Here is a 24700-nt window from a genome sequence, read left to right on the forward strand (position 1 = left end):
ATTTTCCTGTAGTAAAGAAATAGACAACATTGCTGTTCTACTGTAAACTCATATAATCTGTGGAGTATTAAGAGTACTCACAACTGCATGTTGGTCTGGCTCAACAGGAGGCTGCACCAGATGCAGTACACCATCACCATCAACTGATAGAATATGAGGTTTATACAGGTCACTTATAACTTACAAGGGACCAAATGGCAATTAACAAACATACCAATCACCTTACACTTCATTGTCATTATGCTCTCAAAGACAACCAAGGCTGAGGGAAGGCAAAATCAGTCAGAAAATAACTTCACTACAAAATAATTCATTATGGTAAAGAGTTTATCAAATGAATGTGTCGCACTGCAAAGGTGACTGTGAAGAAAGGATGTATGCACATCATGTATTATTTTGAATTTACCCCTTATGTAGGCACTTGTGTCTTGCGGGGTTATTGACTCAGAGGATGTCCCCGCAGAGATGCCTTCAGCCACAGGGCGCCCACTGTTTTGGCTGAGGGCCAACTGCTCAGCCTCTGTGAGTGGTGGTGGTGGAGGACCCCCACCTGTTTTTCGGGCCTCCGCTTTTTTTCTGTTGGCTATAACGGGCCACATTTGAGCATACAGAGTAAGCAAATATGTACTTGTAATGTGCTCAGATAATTTCAATAAGTGCTTACAGAAAGAAAATTAATGTAGCCTCTAACTGCAATTGATTTACATGGGACAAACAGACCAAGCACTATGGCTCATAATACAATTACACCTTACCTGTTTGGACTATATTTTTATATTTCATTTTTACTTGCTGCCAGGCACGTTTGGGGCCTGTTGGGTTGCACCTGCGCTCACATCACATCACAAAATAAAATGTATAAAATAACAAATAAAATAACATATGATAAAATAACGTGTTAAATGGGTGGAAATCCCTCGATCAATGTTTAAATTAACACTCACGCATTGACTCTGTCGGCTATGTTTTGCCATGCATGCTTTTGCAGCTGTGGCTGTGTTACTTTTTTCCGCGGAATTTGCATGTTATCGGCATATGCTGCCATCAGAATTTCGGCCTCAAGCGCTGTGACATACATTGACCGCGCCTTCTTTCCCTCCGTCTCCATGGTGACTCGCTTAATCTGTGCTCCGCTTATCAGGGCTTTATGTATCCTCGTCCGCGCGCTTCACTTGGGGTTAAAGCAACTCCGCGTTGACTGAACTAATTGTTATCAGCCTTTCTGAAACGGAATATTCCGAGTTGGACAGTTCGGGGTTACTCAACCGTGAGTGTCGTTTTTCACTCTGAGTTTTCCAAACCGGCTTCCTGAAACAGGGCCCAGGTTTATAGTCTTGCTAGCTAGTTAGTGTTAGCCTAGCGTTGCTGCTGCCGCCGGTGTTCCAGATCTACTGGCGTTTAGATCAACTGGCGTTGGTCGAACAGATGTGTGGCAGTCTTGCGTTTCAGGAGCTGCTACCGACAAACCAGCAAAAAAACGCCAAATGTGTCACCTGTGACACTTGTGAGGTTATCTCAAACACACTCCGTCAGTCTTGATGCTGTTGAACAACAAAATGTTTAAAAATGTGGCGAGTTTATCTGCGTGATATCCTCACGCGCGACGCGATCGCGAAAACAGCAAACAATTAACACCACGCCGATGTTGTTCACGGGACAGCAAGAGTAAACGATCGGGAGACCCTTGTCGTCGTTATCGTTCCCCTCGCACGTTTTATTTCTCCGGTTTCAGCGTTTTTGCTCCACAAGTACAGCGAGCAGTTTACTTTGTGCACTAACATGGACTCGAGTCAACCAGCGCCACCTCTGGCCAAGTGCCACAGCCTACAGCCAGATCAACCTGTGACACACATCTGCAGCACGTCTGAATTCGTTTCATGCACAACACATTTGTACCTTTCAATTGTGTCTGTTTGTGCGTCATGCAAATAAACCTTTGAATAGAATGAAATGATATCATATATTCCCTATTGGTACGGTGGCCCTGAGAGGCCAAACGGACTGCAACTTCAGAAAACACATGCAAAAAGAAAAATGCTGCAAAAAGGAAAACGCTGCAAAAAGAAAGACGCTGCACTGCAACTTCAAGAAAAACGCTGCACTGCAAAAAGAAAAACGCTGCAAAAAGAAAAGCGCTGCAAAAGCACACAAAGCACAACGGAAATAGGAAAAAAGATAACGGAAATGTTCCTGGGGAGACAATAACCCGACGGACCAGTTGCACGAACCAAAACATGCTAACCAGTGCGCTCGGACTGGGATACACTTCAAAGAAGTGGAGGAGAGGTAAATGTGTTGTAATCTCATGATTCTAATAATACTACAGATAAATAGGTGGTATTCAGAATACAGTTTTTTTGTTGAAATAAATAGATTACACATCATTATTTTCCTATTTCGTATGTTAGGCTATGCCCTCTCTATTTTTTGTTAATTCCACTCTGGTGGAAACCCAAACAAAACAAGCATTAAGAGGCTCTAATGCCTGTGTCTCAGTTTCGCACCCCATGCCACCTCTACTTGCGGCAGTATAATGTTTTCAAAATATTTTCAATAATTATTGTTCAAAAAATTATTTAATATGAAGGCAATAGGCAGAGTATTACAGGCATAGCGATAAAGGATGTGCCCTCATGTAGTCCGTGCTGCAGGGAGAATGGACTGCCATACACGTGAAGTTCCTGTGAGCCAGGGAGTGAGGAAAAGGAAAGTGGAAAAGTATGAGTTCTCACCTAGCAGAAAAGGGAGATGGAAGCATGTAAATATAATAATAACCACTGCAGCAAAAACAGTGCCTATATCTATTTTTTTCACATTTTTTTCCATGGTCAAAATTACTTTATTATAATGAATCGTCTTTATCTTTAGCTGCAGATGAAAATGAATATTTCTACGTTGGAAGAATGATTGCAGTTTCCATTGTTCATGGTGGTCCAGGGCCATGTTGTTTATCTCCAAACTTCTTTATGTACCTTGTTGGAAAAGACAAGACATTCGAGGCACCAATTGATGATATACCAGATGAAGAAATCAAGGAAGGCTCTACTAGAGGTAAATTTATGATGTTATGATTATGACAAACACCATTAAATGCGAATTTTTAGTTTTAGTTATCCACTTAACATAATCTTGGTAACTAACTGATGCCTGAAATGATTACGGAGTGTGTAATCCAAGACTGTTACATCGCACATTAATAGACAGCATGCGAAGGATGTCACTTGTGCATGTGTATGTGTGTGTAATATATATTTTTCTCTTTAGATAAAGAATGCAACATCTCTAAGTGAGCTCCGAGTAATCTCAGAAAAACACTCAAGCATGCTCCAGACAGCAGGATGCTGTCGATTCATGAGGACACTGGAGGATAAGAAGAAGGTAGTAGCGGATTACATTCAGTGGTACTTCATCTACCGAAACCATCTTTCCATCCAAAGGTATAGAATTCAGACTATTATGTGCCCATTTAACGAAATCTTTTCAGAAGAATAAATTGTTACTTTTTTTTATTCCTGTGAAATTTAAAGGATGGAAAAAACATTCTAAATGCAAGACCTTTTTCAGGAGGACTTTTTTTTTGTAGCAGGATGAGTGTCTTAGCTAGATAAGAATGTTGGTTACTTTCTTAACACAGTAGTTTCCGATGTGAAGTTTTGCTTTCTTGCACAAATAACATTAAACATTTTATTAAAAATTAGACTGTTTTCTAGTTTCAGAAAGGGTCTAGCAACACTGGATTTTCTAAACGCCCTGGAACAGCATCCTTCACTCTTCTTCTCATTCATGTGCTACACTGAGACCAGGCTGACAGCTGATCTTCTTGAGAACATCTTCCATGTGCAATTTGGTCCACCTGGCAGCTCTAGGCGTCAAGAGGAGACAAGAGTACTAAGCTACTGGCAAGACTATCTGCTTTCTGTAGAAGGTATTAAATTTGGTTGAAAATGTTGAAATGAGTACATTTATGTCAGCAAAGTGTAATGGCCCCTTTTTCCTGTTTATTATCATTAGAAATAACTTTTATTCTCTTTACATTTTCAGAGAGAAATGGAAGTCTGTCTCTTGAAGACATCCTTATGTTTGCAACTGGACTGGGAGAAATTCCTCCTGCAGCAATTCAGCCAAAGCCACAACTTCTTTTCCAGACCACTTCACGCTTCCCTGTAGCAGATGTCTGTGCAAATACTATCAAAATCCCAGTGTTACACAGTTATGAGGACTTCCAAGAAGCCATGGATTATGGCATCCAGAACTCTCCTGGGTTTGGGCTTCCCTAAGGTCCAAGTCCTTTTGCTTTTAAGCCACATTTATGGTTTTAGCAAACATTTGAAGTTTGTGATTTTAAAATCTGAAAATTTTGTTTCTAATAATTTCTGTAAATCACATAAAGTTTAATGCATCGCAGAAAGTTCAATCAGGTTTTGGAATTTCAAAAGCATAGTATCATAGTGGGGCAATTGAACAAGTTAGACATATTTCACTGTGTTAAGAAATTGCCAATGTAACAAAATAAAACATTTCTGAAGTATTCTAATGTACTGAGACATGCTAGTATAATAACACAGGGAAAAAATCTGATAAATTCAGTTAAAAGGCTTTATTTAATCAAACACTTCTGTGTTTGATTACATTTTTTTGTAAGATATGCAAGTTGTTCTTGGAGTTAGAAAAAGAAAAACCCACATAAATACAGGTCTCGCTGAATGCTTTTGTAAACCTTTGTAAAACAGATCTCCAAATTAATCAATGTGTTTGTTACAACACCTAATTAAAAGGAACAAGTTATTTTGTACAGTATGGTCTTTTGATTTCTTCAGGTAGAAAGCGTACACACTGAAAAGTTGACGGTAGTGAAACTATTTATATAAAAACTATGGTACTATTTTTTTCAATACTCATTAAAGTTGGTTTGTGAGAATTAGTGTCAGTGGTAATTGTACTCACATCTAGCAGATGATTTTACATTGACTTCTAAAGTCCAGTCATATTTTTGAGTGTTATATAATTTTCAACTGCAGTAGTCCAGTTGACTGGTCGAGGGAGCTCACTCTGTCTTTCCAAGTTTGTGAAATGAACCTGGAGATTGTCGTCCCCACATAGACTGTACTGAGCAGGTAGAATGTCATCAAACTGCTGCAGGATTTCTTGAGGCACTTGGAATCCACACTCTCTTCCACCATACCTTAGGTCAGTCAGAAAAATGAACAAATTCAGTCACTTCTCCAGGTACTATCTTTCAAGGTTACAGCAAAAGCGCAAAGTCAATCTTATAATTAAAAGTCAGTTCTGGAAATTGTGATTTTAAAGAATCTTAATTATGCATATATCTACATTTGTCATTTTTAGCCAAGATGTGATCCAAAGTTAAAATATGATTGTCTAACATTTTTTTTTTGGAAAAAAATATAAAAATAAAACGTAAGTGCATGAAGTCAGAGAACAGAACTAATGGCAAAACACAAGTGGCAGCTTTAATTTCTATTCAGCAAAAAGGTGAAAACAACAAAACACACTATTCAATTGCTAAAGTGTGTGTAATACCTGCTGTGAGTAACAGTTAGGGCAAATTGTTAAACCTAAATGACATACTGCTTACTTAACTCAAGTGGTTAGGTCAAGAAAGAAAAGAGTGCACATAAGGGATGGACTGTTCCTGAACCATTTTATAAATGAACAAAAGGTTTAATAACAGCAAGCTGGACAGGTATCCTGCACATACAATACACTATACTGAGGAAGAAAAATTTTAGTAAAACTATGAAATAAAATCCATGGACTAAATACATACCTATGAGGCAGGTGATACATGGCTTCTGGTTTACCAGATGGACAACAAGATTGGCGCACAGGTCGGATGGTGTGAGTGTTCCAGAGATCTCTGTACTCGTCAAGCTCTTTTTGCAAGACATTGAGGAAGACATATCGTAGAAGGCATTTATGTTCATGACTGCCGTTGAAAAGATGCCTCTCCCTCAGGTCACTGAAGAGTTCAATCCAGAACTGAGTTCTAATGGTGGAATGACAAGGCATATAAAATTTAATAACACAAGTGATTCAATGTAATTGTCCTCTTTAAACAAAAGTCGTAATCTTAAGAATATTGAAATGTGCGCAATTTCGTTCAAAGAAAAGCTTATTCACATGTTTTGAAGTGTTTCATCAATGCACTGCAGGAAAACAAAAGCAACTTCACACAAATAACAAAATTTAACAAAATGATTAATCCTTCTGTTATTCCTGCATTTGGCGGTTGAACTTAAGAAAAGTTGTAATATACAGATCTGTCCATATAAATGTACTATTTTGTTTCTACATGAACACTGAAGCTGTTATCACTTGTTAGATACCACACAGAAATCCAAAAACTAGTGAAAACATCAGTATTTTTTTTTTGGCACACAAAGTCGAAGAAATGTCTGAAACGAATGACCTCCTCTAACAAATTTCTGTCATGTTGGATCAATGTTCTTATATTACTCATATTACAGTTCTCAAATTTGAAGAATCCCTTGTTCTTTTATTTATATGACTCCCTACAGGTAAACTATTTGATCTAGATGTTAGTTTGGTACTACGTAGGCACACAAATTTGAATAAATTTTACTCAATTTTAAATACATCAATCTTTACTGATGCCATTGCCTCTAGGATTTATAAAAATTTATTAAAATGTTGAATGTCAGTTTGTTTGTTGTTTTTTATAGTTCCTTTTTAGGACTTTGTGGAATGTCTGAGTAGGATTTTCCTTTTGAGTGTGTTGTTTTAATACAAACAAATGTCACTGGTATACCAAACCATTTATTATATTTTTTGAAGCAGTTGTGCATCACATGAGAAAAATGTGTAGGTGACTATGTTTTTCTTTGTTTGTTTGTGACTGTAATTTAATATTTGAGTATAAAGCCCCACCCACAAAAAAAAAAAGTATATCGCTGACCACGAAACACCTTCAGAACCATTCAATTTTAGTTTCAGAATATATTTTAAAAGCCATGTACCTTTGCTTTCTGAACGAAGACCACCAACTTTCAATCCGTTGATTTGTAGTTGAGGTACCATACATATGACTGTGGGCTCCTGCAAGTTCATCTCCATGGTCTGATCTTAAAGCACAGTGAATGGCTGCCATTGTGCCATTTTCTGTGCCACAGTCTGTACGAAGGCATGCTGGAAGTTGACCAAACCGTGACAAGCACTCCATATAATATTTTGCAATGATACCTGGGTCATTATTTGAGCTGCCACAGCTGAGCCACATAACTTTCCTTGAAAATCCATCGACACATGCACTAATAGCAACACCAAAGGGCTTCAGCTTATCATAACCATCCACATGCCACACTTGATTTAGTCCTTCTGAAAAATATCCTCTTCGAACAAACCTGCGTTTACAGCGACGCTTAACACCATATGGATCTAGTCTTGAGAGTATGTGCATTACATCATTTCTTTTAACTTTCAGATTATACTTTTGTCGCAGTGTCTGACACATGGATCTGTAACCCAGAAGCTGACCTGAGCCTCTCAGTTCTTGTGTAACAGTGGAAATGACAATGTCAGTGGGAGTAAAGTCAGTCCTTCTAGTCATTCCAGCATCTTTTAGCCTCCTCTTTAATGTTCTCAGACTCATACAAATATTATGCTTGTTTTCAAGAAAATCCAGGATCACTTCATATGTATGGCCCTCAGAGAAATACTTAGTGATGATGTCTGTGACTGAGACTGGGCCTAATGTTGAAGAGAAAACATGAAAAGATAATTACGACCGCAGGAATCCGTAAATGCACTTAATAAGTGTTTTTTTAAAAAAAATACCACATCTGAAACAAGTCTCAATAAACATGACTCAAGTATTTAATCTTCTTGATGTGTGCTTAAATAAAGGCCAGCAAAAGCTCAAAGAACATGGACCAGGATTCAGGACTTATCACTCTCATTAAGACCTCTATGCTGACAACTCAAAATGAGCAAAATTAGAGAAGTTAGAAGAATTTCGTCACTGTGTACATATGCCCTATTAAGTCATAAACTAGTTTTTAAAATTATGCTGTAGAACCGGTGGCAGGCTTAAACCAGAATACAGTTCTTAGTACCTAGCAGTTCATGCCTTTGCGTTTTTGGAATTCTGATTTATCTTGGCATACAGAGTCTTTATCAATACAAAAACCTTAGAATAAGGAAATGAATATAGTACTTTGGAATGGCATATGAATAATAATCCCCCCCCCAAAAAAAAAAAAGTTTAACATTCACTACTGAAGCTACTGTGGTGTATATAAGTCATTATGAAGCAATTAAAAGGTGAGCAATAAATACTAGAACTTGAAGTAGAAGTGAAGTGCTTACCATTCTCTATAAAAGGTGCTAAAACTTGAATGTTAGTTCCACAGGACCCACAAAAAACTCCAATTTGCCCCACTAGCTGGATTCCACAATATGGACAATACATTGCCTGATGAAGACACAATGCCAAATTAAAACCTGAACACATTAACTGCAATATTCCTTAATGACTTTGACTTATTAGTATTTGTTCTCGAGTTTAAAAAAGCTTCATTTCTAAGGCTACATTAAACATTATCTTTGTTAGAATTATCTTTGAATGTATATTCCAGATATCTGTAGTATTATTAGAATCATGAGATTACAACACATTTACCTCTCCTCCACTTCTTTGAAGTGTGTCCCAGTCCTAGCGCACTGGTTAGCATGTTTTGGTTCGTGCAACTGGTCCGTCGGGTTATTGTCTCCCCAGGAACATTTCCGTTGTCTTTTTTCCTATTTCCGTTGTGCTTTGTGTACTTTTGCAGCGCTTTTCTTTTTGCAGCGTCTTTCTTTTTGTAGCATTTTTCTTTTTGCAGTGCAGCGTTTTTCTTGAAGTTGCAGTGCAGCGTCTTTCTTTTTGCAGCGTCTTTCTTTTTGCAGCGTTTTCCTTTTTGCAAGTGTTTTCTGAAGTTGCAGTCCGTTTGGCCTCTCAGGGCCACCGTATATTGGCCTAAATTTGTACAAAATTCCAAATTATATACACAAAGTCATAGAAATCACCACTCCAATTGGTCATCATGATTTTAATATTCTCTTTTCCCATAACAATGAAATACACCTTGGACAAATATGACACATCAATATTTCATTAGTGTTGTCACATCACATCCTGTAAGCATCGTCTGCCTGTGTCTTTTCCCTGGAAATTAATATTTCCAGCCAATATAGGCAATCCATCAACATGGCTGGAGAGTTGGTAGTTATATACAGTCTGTATAAGTGTGGTTAATCTAATGAACATTTGTAAGGAGACGGCAGTTACTGTGAATTCACAGCAGTTACACAGTGATTAGTAATAAACAGAGCCAGTGAGAGTGAGTGGATTTAAGAAAGTCAGTGACTCAGGTGTGTCACTTGGTTTGTCATCTGTTTGTGAGACTGGAGGAGACGCAGAAATCTTTTGTTTTAAATCTTAGTTAGGAAGGTTCCTGTTTGAAAACAAGCACTTTTTGTGAGAAATGCAAGAAGTACATCTGCAGAAAGCACACAGTTACATTCTGTCCATCATGTGGACAAAATAGAAAATGTTGAGCATTGAAAAACTGAGAACGTTGGGCAAGTTCAAAAGAAATGTGTTTGTAAGAACGAAAAACCAAATTGTTCCTAAAATAGTTATGGAAAGTCTAACTGTTGTATGTCTGTGTTCTACATGTTTATCTAATCGAAAATAAAGGTGCTATTGTTTTATTGCAGTTTTTTGACAATTCTGAGTGGATTTACACAGTACGGGTCAAAATGACCCGCAACAAAATCAATGTCATTTTTTTGTTCTTCAACATAATACAAGGGTTCATTTCCAAAACTTGCATATGATCTTCAATTTGTAGCAGATCCACTATCACACAGCAGCTGGAGCAGTCTCCAATGGAGGTCAGTCCACTGCTGCCACCTGTGGCCAAGTACCATAGCCTACTACTAGATTAACTTGTGACACATCTGCACCTGCTGCTATGATGACATTGAGTAGAGGCTGAGTGGCTGCACTTACCCCTGGTACATCCAAATCTACCCACAAATATGTTGAAAGATGCAATCCCAGCAATGTGGAAAACAATCAGTAAGCAAAGACAACAGGGATCACTTTTTTCTGTTTATTTAGCACCCACAACATTTGTAGTCGCCTTCTGCACAGGGGAAGTCCACACACACTGTGTGGTACCACTTTCCACAGAAGGTGCATTCAGTCTGCAAGATTGAATGAGATTGTCAGAGTCATTATCTGACTGTTTATTACTGATCACCTGCTGTACATTCACAGTAACTGCCATCTCCTTACAAATGTTCGTTAGATTAACCACACTTATACAGACTGTATATAACAACCAACTCTAAAATGTTTGTTCGCAGAGAAAAGACACAGGCAGACTACACTAACGACATGTGATGTTACAACACTAGTGAAATATTAGTGTCATTTCATTCATTTCAAAGGTTTATTTGCATGACGCACAAACAGACACAATTGAAAGGTACAAATGTGTTGTTTGTGAAATTTTCTGTTGATTTTTTTTTAAATAAAAAAAGTGAGCCCAGACAAAATTCTTCGGGAGGTGCAGCCGCTGGGGGTGGGGTGTATTTTCAATCCATAGCCCTAACTAACTAACTATATCTCCAAAAGTTGATTCTGTTCATCTGGACGTAGCGTTTTGTGGGAGAAACGTTTCGTCACTCATCCAAGTGACTTCTTCAGTCTCAGCTGACTGCAGGTTTCCCCAAATCTTACTATATATATATCTAACTATATGCATCATGTTTAACCTGAGTAGCAAAAGTCCGCAGGGGGGTTGAAAACGATACGCCAGCAGTTACCTGTGCTCGCAGAAGCCTTGACCTCCCGGTCAGCTATCGCGCTGGTGGATAACAGAGCTCTCCGAAAATGTGGGAGCACTTTTGCAAATATGTGATATTTTGATGAATTAAGTAGATATTCTTAAATATATATCTTAAAAGGTTATTTTGTGACCCAGAAAGGGTAGTCTGGGGAAAAGGAGGATCGCATTTGTAGGGATGGGTATCATTTAGGTTTTATCCGATACCAGTACCAAGTACCAAGGGCCGGTCAATATGGAGAACACAAAATTGGTCCAAAAACCTCTCATGTTCAGCTGTTTTTTGTAAAAAGATAACAATGTTAGCCTTTTCTGCAGCTATAGGGGATTTATGGTATCACTCTTGGCTGGAAGCAGTGCTTAATCAATGGAAAAAACACAAACTTTGTCCAAAAACCTCTCACGTTTAGCTGTTTTCCACTTTTTCTTTGGTCATTTTAACCTTTTGGCCAGGGTGAAGGGAGTATCTGCCATCAAACAAGAAGACAGCCGCATGTAACTACGACAGTGTTTACTAGTTCACCTTACATGCATTAATTTAATAACGTGGTTAGCTTACACACGAACAACATTAAGCTACTCACGCAGAGAAGAATGGCTGCTGCTGCCATCATCATCCGTCATCATTTCTGCTACACTGGCAGGACTCTACTCTCTGGGTTTTTGGGGGGATGCTGCTAACTCCGGGTCTGATAACAGGCAACCCACCCGCAGTAGATGTGCTCGGTGTGAGGTCTCGCAGCAAGCTATAAAATACGGCGCATTTCTCGGCTTTTAACAAAATGCTATATGTCGCCAGGTGTTTCCTCAGATTTGAGAAGTTACCTCCTTTGCACAGTATCACCTTAAAGCACTTGTTGCAGGCTGCTGAGTTTGCATCTTTTGCTGTGAAGTACAGCCAGACTTTGACCGCTTCGCCTTGGGCATTTTTAATCTGTAGCTCTGCTCTAAAAGAACGTACGTACCTGGGCCCGCCTACTATCCTCGGAAAGGTAAAATGATTGGCTAGAATCCAAAGTGTATGAAATCTCAGGAAAAAAAAGCACCGAAATAAAGCACCGAAATGTGCGCTGATTTTCGGTCTGGTTACTACCGTTTATGTCAGAACCGGTGCCATCATGGCATGTCACATATTTGCAAAAATGCTCCGACATTTCCGGAGACGTCCATTTTTTCATGCTTTGTGGCAGCTTTTGAACATCTGTGGCATCTATATCTAATGTCAAATCTAGACTTTATTTAACAACATAAGCAAACTATATGTTACAATGATTGCACAGCCATTAAGGATCAAATCAGTTTCATTTTTTTCTGTTTTTTCTCCCTCTGCTTGCTTCTTACTGTCTTTGAGGCTCAGGACCAGCACTCCTGCTATTGGACAGAAAGACATCAACTCAGTGGTAAGTATTATGGTTTTCCAATATATTAGCAATTTTCAGTGACATTTATATTAATCAGGCTGAACTTAATCATACTTTAGATCAGCCTGTTTCACTTATTGTTTTATTTGTGCTTTGGTTTGGGGAAGTTGTTTCTTCACTGATCTTTTCCTGTCTTCTGTTATTAGATTTGAGATATGACTGCACCAGGGCTGGACTGGGACAAAAAATCGGCCCGGGCATTTTGACTAGAGACCGGCCCACCAGGATAAAGATTGAAAATGTGACGCCATTCAGGGGTAAAACCGCAAAGGATTCTGGGAACTTGTGGCAAGAGGTACTAGCGATAAAAAGAAACCCAAAAAATGCCAAGAAGCTGTTGTATTATTAACTGCAATAGCTGGTCGCATGACAGCCATGGAAAGCCGACGGGTAAAGAGATCGTTTTTTTTTATCGGATTACGTAGTTGAAGAGAAATTTTTTAAGCCATGTTTCCGAAGTAAGAGCCGACGGATGGCCTGGATATACCAAATATAATGTCCCAGAACACTCCAGCTCACATGTTAGTCTGCTCCAAGCATTCCCACAAAGATCAGAGTTTTGTAGTAGTTAATACGTCCTTTTTCTTAACATAATTGGTGATATAGGTTACAAGTCTGGCGCTGAACAGAAATTGTCGCGCTATGCTCCTTTGTTTATTGTGCATAACATAAATAGTAAATTGTCCTGACACAATATTGCGTTTCGCTTCTGTTATTATGGTACATTGACAAAAACATATACTTTTATTCACAGGATAAAACTGTTGTTTTGTATCACTAATTGTCCAGTACGATTACAGCATACAATATTATTGTCACTGCTACATTTCTGTAATACTGCCAGAAATTATTTCCACTACTAATTAATTACCGTTGAGCTCAAAGGTCCTATTAATAAACGGTTAACGAATGTGTATTTATGACGACAATTTGTGAGACTGGTAAACTTACCTTTGTTCGTACGATGGTCTTTCGTTCTACACGGTGCATTTCAAGGTCCTGCACCCATCCGTCGGCAAACTGTACCTGGGCTTGTTGCAGTGACCTGAAGTTACTAAACTTCATGAGTGTATGCACTCACTCCAAGAACCGTATAATTATAAATCTGAGCGTGGTGAAAGTTGGGCAGCACGCTGACGTCTTTTGTCCCTCTGTGTGCTCGTAAGGGTCTGACCCTTTCACTCCTTTGATTTTTCCTCGTATCTTTTCTTTGTCTTTTCGTCGAGTCTGTCTTTGTACGGACCGGCATTGTTCTCCTTTTGTTCTGTACATTCCTTTTTTGTGCGGCAAAGAAAAAACAAGAAGGTATTGGAACCGGAGAATGAACGTTTTGCGGTGCTGCAAACGCTTGCATTTGATGCGGTACTTGGATTGTTTTGCCACGAGTTCCCGGCATGCAATGCACGAAAATCACGTGATTGCTAAACAGGGGGGAGGGTGCATCCGGCCTCCTCGGCTGTAATTGGTCCAGCCCAGAGTCGATCATGACCAATTGGCCAATCCAACACCTTTCATTATATATACCCTTCCTAAAAAAAAAAAAAAATCCATCGGCCCATAAAAACAAAAAATCGCCAGCGGCCCACCGGGCAAATGCCCGGTATGCCCGATGGCCAGTCCAGCTATGGACTGCACTATGCTGTTGCTGTTGACTCCAGTTAATTCTACAAGACATGCTGTGTAAGTACACAAACAACAACAGTTTGGTCTGCATTTCTTGAAAGATCACATCCCCCAAACTTAATTTAGAGGGTCTACACTGTATTTAGTGAAGTCTGCAAGTTTTCTAACAGCAAAATTTGTTTTGTGCCCAAATCATTTTGCACATCATTAGAATGAAAGTTATTGGCCATGTTTGCATAGCCCTTTTTAAAATGATGCTTTCATGACATTATTATATGTTAGGTGGTGGTCAGGGCTATCCAGACTAGGGATGGGTATCGAAAACCGGTTCTTGGTAAAAGGCTTGCACCCATTTGCCACAGCAGATGCCCCGATTTTCAGTAAGTGAATGTGTTTAATTGCAGGCAGGGACATTACTGGATATTCTTGTGTAATTGCTACTGAATAATTTATGTTATACTTTGTTATTGCTACAGAAGAATATTTATTTTATTATTTTACATTTACAATTTTTTTTCCTGGGGACCCTGTGACACCCCATTGAAGAGCCGTAGGCTGGATGTCTTAAGATCTCACTGCTGGGTTTGTAAGGCCATGTTACTCCTAAATTTCTATCTTGTTCAAAGAGAAGATATAAAACAAAGTTCTAAGCTAATCGACCTTAGTGTTCTCCTTTTTAAAAAAGAATCGATAAAAGAATCGATAAAGAATCGAATTGTTAAACAGAATCGAAAATGGAATCGGAATCGTGAAAATCTTATCAATACCCATCCCTAATCCAGACTGACAATTGGGACATTGAATGTCACCTCTCCGTTGGGGAGGGGGCCTGAGATTGTCTAAATTGGAGTCTGTTCTATACCAAATGCAGAAAAAAATGTTTTAAGAAAGCAATTAAGTTCATGTTCCAAAAAAATATGATTGTTTGCTTGCAGGACAACAGGAGAGATGAGTCCTCCGTCACAGATGGTGTGGTCAGTGAAGATGGTCGCCTGCAGGTTCAAGCTCATTCCATCTCCAACCCACATCCACTGCCACTGTGCTTAAGGGAAGTTAAAGACTTTCTTCTGCACTTACATTTGGATCACTTCGATCCATGACAGTCATTCAGGCACTAATGCCTGGACTGGAAACAAGCCATCCTTAAAATAATACAACATTCCAGCTCATGTGTTGGAATGAAAAACAAATGTGTTGTTTAAATCAGAGACTGCATTTGTGACAGAACAACAAATATATTTTATTTTGATCATATAAGTAATGTAAGTACAAAACAAACTTGAGGTAGGCCTAAACTTAATTACATCTGCGACTTTGTTTCATTGTAAGATTATAACAGTGAAGGCAATATAATTGTTTGTTGTTCAAGAGAACAGTGTCCAGTATGTTGACTGTTATACTTTTTTGCATTTGAAAATAAAAGTTGGGCTGATTTTAACATCATTACAAAAAGTGTTGTTAATTATTTTTAATCATATTCATGGTACCACAAATTGATTTTAATTTAGTTGAACTTGAAATGTTTGTCCGTAGGTAAACAATTAGTATTGTACAGTCAGAAATATCAAGTTATTCTTAATACTGCAGACTTGCAATGTATAAGAGTTCCTAACAGTCATCTTAAGTAAGCTTTACTCAGTTTTTTGAGGCAACGAGTTTCCTTAGTTTTTTTGAGTTCTAGGAACTAATGAGGTTGTACGCTGTACTCAAAATGAATAAGTTGCCCTAACTTGGTCATCTTAAGTAAACTTGATCCAATTTTTTTGAGTTCTGGGAACAAATGAACTTGTACAGAGTACTCAAAATAAATAAGTTGTCCTAATTTAGTCATTTTTAGCTAAGCTTTACTCAATTTTTTTGAGGCAACGAGTTTCCTTAGTTTTTTTTAGTTCTGGGAACTAATCAGATTTTACAGTGACAACAAGTAAACCTGCAGTCTGAGAGCGAAGTGCTCTAGATATCTAGTAGACCAGGCCAATGGTCAGCTTTAGTAAAACAGAAATAAAAAAAATCTACTAAAACAGAAAATGAAGGAGAGATTGAAAATGCGCAGGAATTTCTAACGTGAATAGCCAGACTGCACCAAGGATAATTGCGGAGAAATAAACACACAATAGCCTTGAGCCATTTTCTCACATGAACTCACTCCCGAGATAGAAAAACTTTTGCGATGGTCACTAATATAGAATGCACATCACATGTCAAACGCAATGCATCTTATTTGCTGTTTCTGATTCAACTGATTCAAAACCTAAATATAATTAAACTGAACTAGATTTAACTGATTTACTTAGAAATAACTCAAGAAGTAAAAGTTATCAGGCTATAGGCTCTAATCCTTAAGTGACATTCAGGTCCACACTCCTTGCCAGTTGGTGGCGGTAATGAACAACTTGCTGTTGTCCATAACCGTGACCCTGACAACCGCATTAAGTTAGTACTTAATGCGGCTCCACTTGCTTTGAAAGGCTTTACTTTAAACTGTACGGCATTGAAAAGTTGACTTTAATCTTACAGAGGTTGTGATGACTTTATGGCTAAATAATGTCAGTAATACACCCACAAATGGAATAATATGAAAACGTAGACAGGTTGTGAATGGTGACTGTTTTTCAGTGCTGAATATCACTAAAAATATGTGCACAAGGAGAAGATTAGGGCAGCAGAGACAGCTGGGAAACACTGCAGGAACAATTTGGACATGACGAGGCTTCATTCGACACGTCACTGCGTCAGTACCTGATTCAGTGGTTTATAAAAGGAATTGAATAATTGGCGGGATTTGTGCCGTGTTTAGGTGATGATTTTGTGCAAGAGATAGCGAACCAGTGTGCGACATAATTAGAGTCAAGGAGCCAGGAAGACAGGACCAGTTCAAATTAGTTCATCAGCAATTCTGCTCCCAGGTCCTTAATGTACATAAGAAATGCACTATACATATTGTTGGGAGAAAACTCTGCAAAAAACCCAGGAGGAATAAAGACACAATGAGACAAAGTTACTTTCTTTGCAAACGTGTACACGGGTGAGCTGCGAAGAACAACTCACACCATGCACAGTGGCTTGGCAATTTTTATAGGCACAGAGCACAGAGACAGTGAGAACAGGATAAGAAAATAATAAACAGATAAAATAAAACAACTCCATATATGGTGCTAGTCTCGTCAGCAGAGAGCTAGGAAAGATAAAACAATCTAAAACAGTATGTCCCAGAAACAATATGTCTTTGCTGGGAAAGTCTAAAAGACACTTCTAAACTAATCTAAACACAGACAAAGGGTATCTTTGCACATTTAAAAGAAGGTAAAGAAACATAGAATCATTTTTCCTCTAACATATTCCCTCCTGTTTTAACTTATTTTAAATGTGTACAACAATTGTCTGCAATATGAAGTATCTGTAGCAATTTTTAATTCTTCAAATGTCAGCATAGTAGAAGTGTAAATCATGTGGTAAAATATAATAAAAGAAAGAATAAAAGTAATATTAAAGAGAAATAATAAAACTAAAACTACAACAAATAAAAGAATAAAAAGAAAAAGAATATAAACCTTATGTTGTACCTGCATAAACTACTAATGTGTTAATCAGTGCATGATCACTTGACAAGTCATTTTTAATCACCACGTCATTTATTAGCAGCTATTACAGGTTCTCCTCTAACAGCATGGCAACGGGATGCTGTTCTTCTTGAGGCACGGCAACATAAGCAGTCATTGTAGTTGTTATCATCTTTGAAATCATTACTCTTAAACATGACACCACACACAACACTAATATGAGCAGTGCCACCATGATGAAACCTAGAAAGACAAACGGCTTTGCTGCAGCAGCCAACCACGAGCCGCCAAATAGCCAGTCCAGCCAGCCTTGTGGTATAGCTGCTCCAGATGTGTGGTCAGTGACATATTTCTGCAGAACGGTCAAATTCTGCAGAGCTTCATAAATGTCTCCTCCAGCTTCGTATCCATCAGGGATAAAAGTGCAACATGTCTCCCCGATCAGCTTGCAAACTCCTCCTTGTGATGCTGTTAGCAGGTCTAGAGTCAGTCTGTTCTGCAGCACCATCGTTCTGATGGCCTTCTGTTCTCCTGCTAAGGCCGTTCCCAGGGTCTTAGTCAAGTTGATGTGTCGTAGCAGAGCATATCGGTTGATCTCCACATGATCCCGCACCTCGGCAACTCCAATGCCGGGGATCAAGCTCTGTAAGAATTTCACTCCTCCTCCCCAGATGCGAAACTCTGGTTCCTTTACTGCTTGGTGCCGTCCGTGCACATCCTGTCTGGTATTGAGTCTTTGTTTTTAGTGGCATTCGGTAACTGTAGTTAGAGCAACAGTTGATGCTCATTAGCGTCGTGTTTCTGGCACAGGTTGTGTTGGTTGAACAGGCCATACACTCCCTCTCGTTCCTCGGTGGGCAGAAAGTGTATATGTATTTACATAGGTGAGTAGGCAGCTCCCCCACTGCCCGCGATCCATTGTTCATCACACATACTGGCAGTTGCGCTGCGCTCAGTTTGTTTAGTAGAATGACATCAGGCAGTGGGTCTGAGACTTGGGGCCAGGTCAGTAAGTTGGTCTGTCCAGAACAGTTCACATTCGTGAGTGACGATGACCTCCAGGTTGCGTTTGCTGGGATGCTGTAGTTGGCCTTGGACCAAAGAGTACCGTAGCCTGGATGCGTTGCCAGGCCCAGCAGGCACCAACTGCGATCTTCTGGTATGCTGTATGGCCATAGGCCAGACGTCTGCGAGGATAGGGGCATATGGGCACATACATAGCAGTCAGTTTTATTATTCAAGTGAGCTGTAGTGTTCATAAACTGCCACCAGAAATTAGTGGCGTAGCCATGGGGAAACTTGGTGTGCTTTCCTTTGTCATATAGTGTCTGCCTTTCCTTCAGATGACGTGACTTGTTGTCCCTCACGGACACAAAGATGAGGAGCCCGGCCAGGGTCAAGCCCGCTGCAGTGATAAGCAGCCAACACCTCATGACAACAGAACACACCCTCCTGTTGTGAGTAGAACTCTCGGCCAGAAAGGCTGATCCCTCCACCGAGCAGGATCACAACAATTGGGCGAGTCTGTGTCGGCTGAGTTTAGATGGCTTCACTTACTCTCCTGCAGTGGCTCTGATGGATCCAAGATGGTCGTTCCGCTATTTTGCAAGCGGTGGGTGTAGTGAGAAGAACTTGGTATGGTCCCTCCCACCTTGGTGAGCTCCAGTTTTTCCTTTGGAGCACCTTGATCAGAACCCAGTCACCGGGCTGTAGTCTGCAAGACACTAGAGAGACATCATCAGGTTGTTGATTATGTACAATGATCTCTTTGTTTTCCAACAACTTAGACATCCATTCTGCTAATGTGGTTTCTCTGATTGATTTGCCTATTGGTTCACTGGTGATGGGGAGTGGGAATGGCCTACCATGAATGATTTCAAATGGAGTTAGTTTCTGGGAGCCCTGCGTTAAGCGCATCCACATTTTCACTAAACCCAAACATTCAGGCCACGGCCTTCCTGTTTCTGCCATGCATTTCCTGAGCCTTTGTTTTATAGTGCCGTTAGTTCTCTCTACAAGGCCTGCACTTTGTGGGTGATATGCACAATGGTGTTTTATGCTGAAACCGAGTGCTTCAGAGACCTTAGTGATGACATCATTTACAAAATGAGTGCCGTTGTCTGATCGTATCAAAACTGGGATGCCATATGTGGGTATTGTTAAGGTTCAAAATATTGGGGATGGACACCAGAGGAAAAACCCACAATAACAACACTGGTCCGGTCGGGTTGAGTCAAACGATGATTTAATGATCACACACGTGGGAGATGGACACTGTATGCAGACAGTCTCAGATCTCATCTCAAAAAACACATCACCATAGTTTTATGAAATCAGGGTATTAGAACGCCCCCTCATGCGTAGTGACAGGTGTAATACAATCAATGTTGACAATTTTATTTAACACAAAGAATAACATTGTCTCCTTCCCGAGGGCAGACGCTGACTGCCCCCGTCTCCTGGAACCGTCTGTACCCTGCTAAGACACAACATGGCAGCTACAAGGACTCTTTCATTTGTTAAGACCATCAGTGTGTATTGCTCTAAATCAAGTATATAATATTAAATGAATATTGCTGGATCAGCTACTTCTACTTAAAACATATTAAAACATGACTAAGCACAAAATCACCAAGAATAACATCTTATAAGTGCTGTGTAAGCGCGTGCGGCCTTCCAAGCTCAAAGCCTTTGCCCTCCATAGATCAGCCAGACTCGCGCTGGCTGTAGCTTTTAACCTTTAATTACCTTGAGCACAACTCTAGAATGAGCAACAAACTGCAATGTGTATGGAATGATCATGGTTACATCTGCAATGGAAAATCATGTTATTATTCTGGTACCTGTAAGAAAAGATCAAACTAAAGTTATCACCATCACTGTAATGCAAAGAATAATGTAAGGTCAAAAACTTCAATTTATGCTTAATGCAAAGCTGGTTATATACTTCTAATGAACTAATAATGCCATATTAAAATATTAAATGATAATGAGAAAAACATCCCCTCCTTATTCTACAATTCCCTCTGTTGACCTCTGGAGAATCCAGAGGTCACAAACAGTTGTGTCCCTCCTTGGCCTACACATTCAGTTCCACATGCATCATTGGCATCATGGACATTGGAGTAATGACTCCAGGGTCCACTGCCCTCACAGACATACTTTTGAACATTCTTCTGGCACAAGGGATGAGACAACAACAAATAACCATAATACCCACCACAACAGACAAAGAAAACATGACCGAAGCGATAACCCCCTTCCACCGTCCGAACACTGAGGTCAGCCAGCCTTCTAACGGATTACCAACACCGGAGTGATCATGCATAGTTTCAGAAAGGCTCTTTAGGCCCTCCAGAGCCTTGGTTACCGACCCATCTGGAGCAGTATTGTTTGGAATAAAGGTGCAACACTGGTCAGCAAACATAGAACACACGCCCCCTTTTTCCGCTAACAACATGTCAAGGGCCATTCTATTCTGCACTCCCATTAACGAGGTCGGACCCACCTGCTCCGCCAACCCCTCCATGCCGTCTCTGGTCAGGTTAGAGAGCCTCAGTACATTATAGTGAACATAATTAATCCTATCTACATTCTTGTTTGGGGTCACTGGAAAGAAAGCAGAAATTATTGGAATATTTTCAAACCCGGCTGCTATTTGGTCAACAAGTTTAAATTCATTTGGAACCCCCCTGGGCACTCCAATGGAGTCGATCCAGGTGGGGGAATTCATTCTAGGGTCATAAACATTTATGTCATGTATTCCTCTCTTCCTCAAAATGTGTCTTTTGCGCCTGGCTGCCAAAGTGCGCGTATTATGTGAGGGAATTGATTTGACCTTATTTCCGATTAGCATAAGTGGCGCTCCTAGTCTCACCATCGCGCATGTCCCCACGCTCCCGAGAGGAACTCTGACCAATAGAGTCCTGTGCCCGCAATAGTAATACAGCCCGCTCCTAGCCCAAGTCCCAATTAGGGTGGCTGCATCACTCACATTGTTGGTGGTCCTCCCAATCTGGGTGACCGAACACCAACTGGGGTCAATTTCCCCCAACCGATATTTAACTTTATCTGTGGTAAACTTAAAGCACGTATAATTATCTTTCCGGGGCATAAACGGCCCTACTTGCGTGAGCTTGCCAATAGGGGGAAATAGACTGGACAACACAGTGCAGTTCCCCGTATTCACAGCTCCTCTAGTTATTTGCAACATACAATTATAGCCCCACTGATCCTCTGGATGCAGAGGTGCAGGCTCTATAAATAAACGCGGCCTTGCCGAAGCGCAGGCTACACAATTAGTCACTTTTTGTTCTCTAGCATTTTGGGCTATCCAGTCCAGCCAGATGTTACTGTCACTGAACCCGGTAGCGCGTTCAATCAAATCCTGAGGTTTCAGGGTGGTATAGTCCACCGACACTACTCGCCTCTCCCTTGGTTCGTGCTCCTCTGGTGTAGCTTCCGACGACCCGCTCCCCTCCTGCCCTGTAAAAGATGCAACAGAGCTGGTGGGGCTGGCAATCACACGAGTTGTCATGTCTTCTCTACCTGACGGTACGCGATTAGTTTTTTCTAGGAAATTAACTTTAATTAACCCTTTTGGATCAACCCCCGCTGTTTCCACCCCCAGAACCAAATACATAGATTGTTTGCGATGCCAATTCCCCAATGATAAAGTTAACGCGTTTCCAGAGGGGCTAAAATCCCTCTGTAGTTTAAGCCCGTTTTCTGATCCTGATTCTAACGGTTCCCAATTTTGCCCAGTGTAACCCCTTACCTGGTCCCAATTACGGCACCAGCTGTCATAAGGACGATTTCCCCTCTCGCAGTGCGTACTCACTGAATAATCCCAACAGACCCACACATTGTATCCCCGCCAAGCACTGCCGACGTCCCTGCAATTAACAACATCACACAGATCAAACGTAAAGGAAGTTGTGGCGCCAATAACATAATCTAATTCTAAACCACCATATGTGCTGAGACACTCATCCTTTTTACCAGAGACCTCGCGCTTCACTCTTGCCCGCAACCTTAAATCACTATGGACCACGCGTGATGTACTTGGTGTATCAAACAACGCCGGACTGGCATGGCCTCCGTGCTCAGACTGGTTTCCCGGGTCGGTCTGCAACAAACAAATCAAAAAACAAATAGCCATGATTAGCAACATAGTTAACATCAAACTCATAATAATTTTGAACATTGTGATGGCTTTTGAAACTCTTCTTTCATCACCAGTGTCTAATTGTTGTGATGGCATGGTGGTATGTGAATGTTATGGTGTAGTAAAAAGTTCAAAGCCCTTTATCAGAGCCTCTCTCTTGTTTTAGGTGTTCAGTGTGGTACCGCTCCTTTTCGTTGGCGCGGCGATCTCCTCCTTGACTGCTCTTCTTTCTTTGACCTTCCGGGTAGACCACTGGTCGGCCCGTTGCACAGGTGTGAGGGTTTATTCTGCCGCTCAATTTCACCTGTGTTGGGTGGAGATTGATCCTTCCCCACCAAGCCCTCGTGCGCAGCCGCGCACTGCGTCCAGTGATACCAGGTGTCGCCTTTCCCCTTCAGTTGGACCGCTGTCGCCGTCCGAGCCGATACCTCATATGGACCAGTCCAGCGGGGCTCCTTCCACTTTCGTTTGATGACTCTCAGCCACACTGTTTTCGCGTCCGGGACCTCTCCTTCTCCTGTGGGCCCTTTACAAGCCGCCTGTTTCGTGAAACTGGACACTAGCGCCTTTAGCTCGTTCCAGTAGTCTGCGTGGGACCGGTTCCCCTTTTTGTCCCGTTCAACCGAGCCCACCGTCCAAGGTGCCGGAAACTGTCTCCCGGTTTGCAGCTCGTATGGTGTAAAACCTGTGGATTGATTAACAGAACATCTTATGGTCATCAACGCAACCGGCAGGGCTGCGACCCAATTTAGCCCTGTTTGCGCGCAGATTTTTGCCAATTTGTTTTTCAAATTTAGGTTCATTCTTTCTACTTTCCCCTGAGACTGAGGATGATAGACCGTTCCAAATTTATGCTGGACGCCCAACATTTTTTCTACTTTTTCCAAATCTTGATTTTTAAAATGGGTTCCATTATCTGATCTAATTCTTTTCGGGAACCCATGACGGGGAATGTAATGATTGATTAAACACTTAATAACAGTCTTAGCATCCTCCTTTTTTGTAGCCCAGGCCTCTGGCCAGCCGGTCAGAGCGTCAACACACACTAACAAATATCTTACACCGCCAGGCCCGGAATCAATCATATCAGTGAAATCAATAACAATCTCCTCTCCCGGCCTCTCAGGGGGCCGAAACTTACCCACTTCCGGTTTTACTGCTGGCTTAGGATTGTGTGCCCCACAGATTAAGCACATCCTGGCCTTCTCTCTTATCATTCCTCGCAGCTCAGGATGCCACCAATGACACAAATTTCTTTCCATCTGGGCTCTCCCCACGTGGGCAAGTCCGTGGGCTTCATCCACCTTCTGTTCTGCCATTTTGGCTGTCAGCACGGGGCGCCCGTCCGGCCCCCTCCACAAATGTCCATCCTGCCAGGCTCCTTTGTTTTTCCACACCCCCTTTTCCTCTGGGGATGCCTCCTCCTGGGCCCGTTTAACTTCCTCAATCAGGTCAACAGGTATCTCCTCTTCTGATGTTACCTGTATCATTTGTCTCCGTCCTTTGTAGCCTGCGGCCTCCTTTGCGGCTTCGTCTGCTCTCTGGTTTCCTTTTTCCACCATGCTGGTTCCTTGGGAGTGAGCTTTGCATTTTATAATGCTCACCTCCTCTGGGTCAGCCAAGGCCTTTTCCAGTTCCTCCATTTCATGTTTGTGGGAAATAGGTGCATTGGTTGCTGTTCTGAATCCTGCTCTTTTCCACTGAGGCAGCTCCACATGCGCTGCTCCAAACGCATATGCCGAATCGGTGTAGATGTTCACTCTCCTGTTCTTGGCTAGTCTCAAAGCTCGAGCTAAGGCTATCACTTCAGCTCTCTGGGCCGACTGCTTTCCCTCAATCCTTCCTGACTCTCTGACCTGATAATCTCCTTCTACTCTGCAAACCACCGCATACCCTGCTTTCAGTCCTCCTTCGTCTCGGTGGCAACATCCATCGGTGAACCAGTCCTCAGCTCCCGGTATGGGTTCAGCCTTCAGGTCCTCTCTAATCTTTTCCTCAATCTGTGCTCTTTTGGCGCAGTCATGTGGTTCCCCTACACCCATTAAATCTGCCATG

At 41.0% G+C, this 24700-nt stretch overlaps 1 long non-coding RNA gene and 1 pseudogene across 2 annotated transcripts; one reads left to right on the forward strand and one right to left on the reverse strand.

The window, feature by feature from the left end:
• The first annotated feature begins 888 nt into the window (after positions 1–888).
• On the forward strand, positions 889–4792 carry LOC146682636 (G2/M phase-specific E3 ubiquitin-protein ligase-like; annotated as a pseudogene). The gene is made up of 5 exons (XR_014917475.1): positions 889–2286; positions 2869–3051; positions 3265–3437; positions 3711–3925; positions 4042–4792. The product of XR_014917475.1 is annotated as a G2/M phase-specific E3 ubiquitin-protein ligase-like (transcript).
• Positions 4793–4872: 80 nt separating this feature from the next.
• LOC146682637 (uncharacterized) lies at positions 4873–8781 on the reverse strand. Its single transcript, XR_014917479.1, has 5 exons — positions 8660–8781; positions 8347–8452; positions 6999–7728; positions 5789–6007; positions 4873–5182 (listed from the first exon to the last, which is right to left on the reverse strand). It is a non-coding gene; the product is annotated as an uncharacterized LOC146682637 (long non-coding RNA).
• Between the last annotated feature and the right edge of the window lie 15919 nt (positions 8782–24700).

This window comes from Copadichromis virginalis, linkage group LG22 (genome assembly GCF_057382275.1).
Source record: "Copadichromis virginalis isolate Kocher_CV1m ecotype Utaka linkage group LG22, C_Virginalis_male_GT1.1, whole genome shotgun sequence".
In the NCBI taxonomy this organism is placed as follows: domain Eukaryota; kingdom Metazoa; phylum Chordata; class Actinopteri; order Cichliformes; family Cichlidae; genus Copadichromis; species Copadichromis virginalis.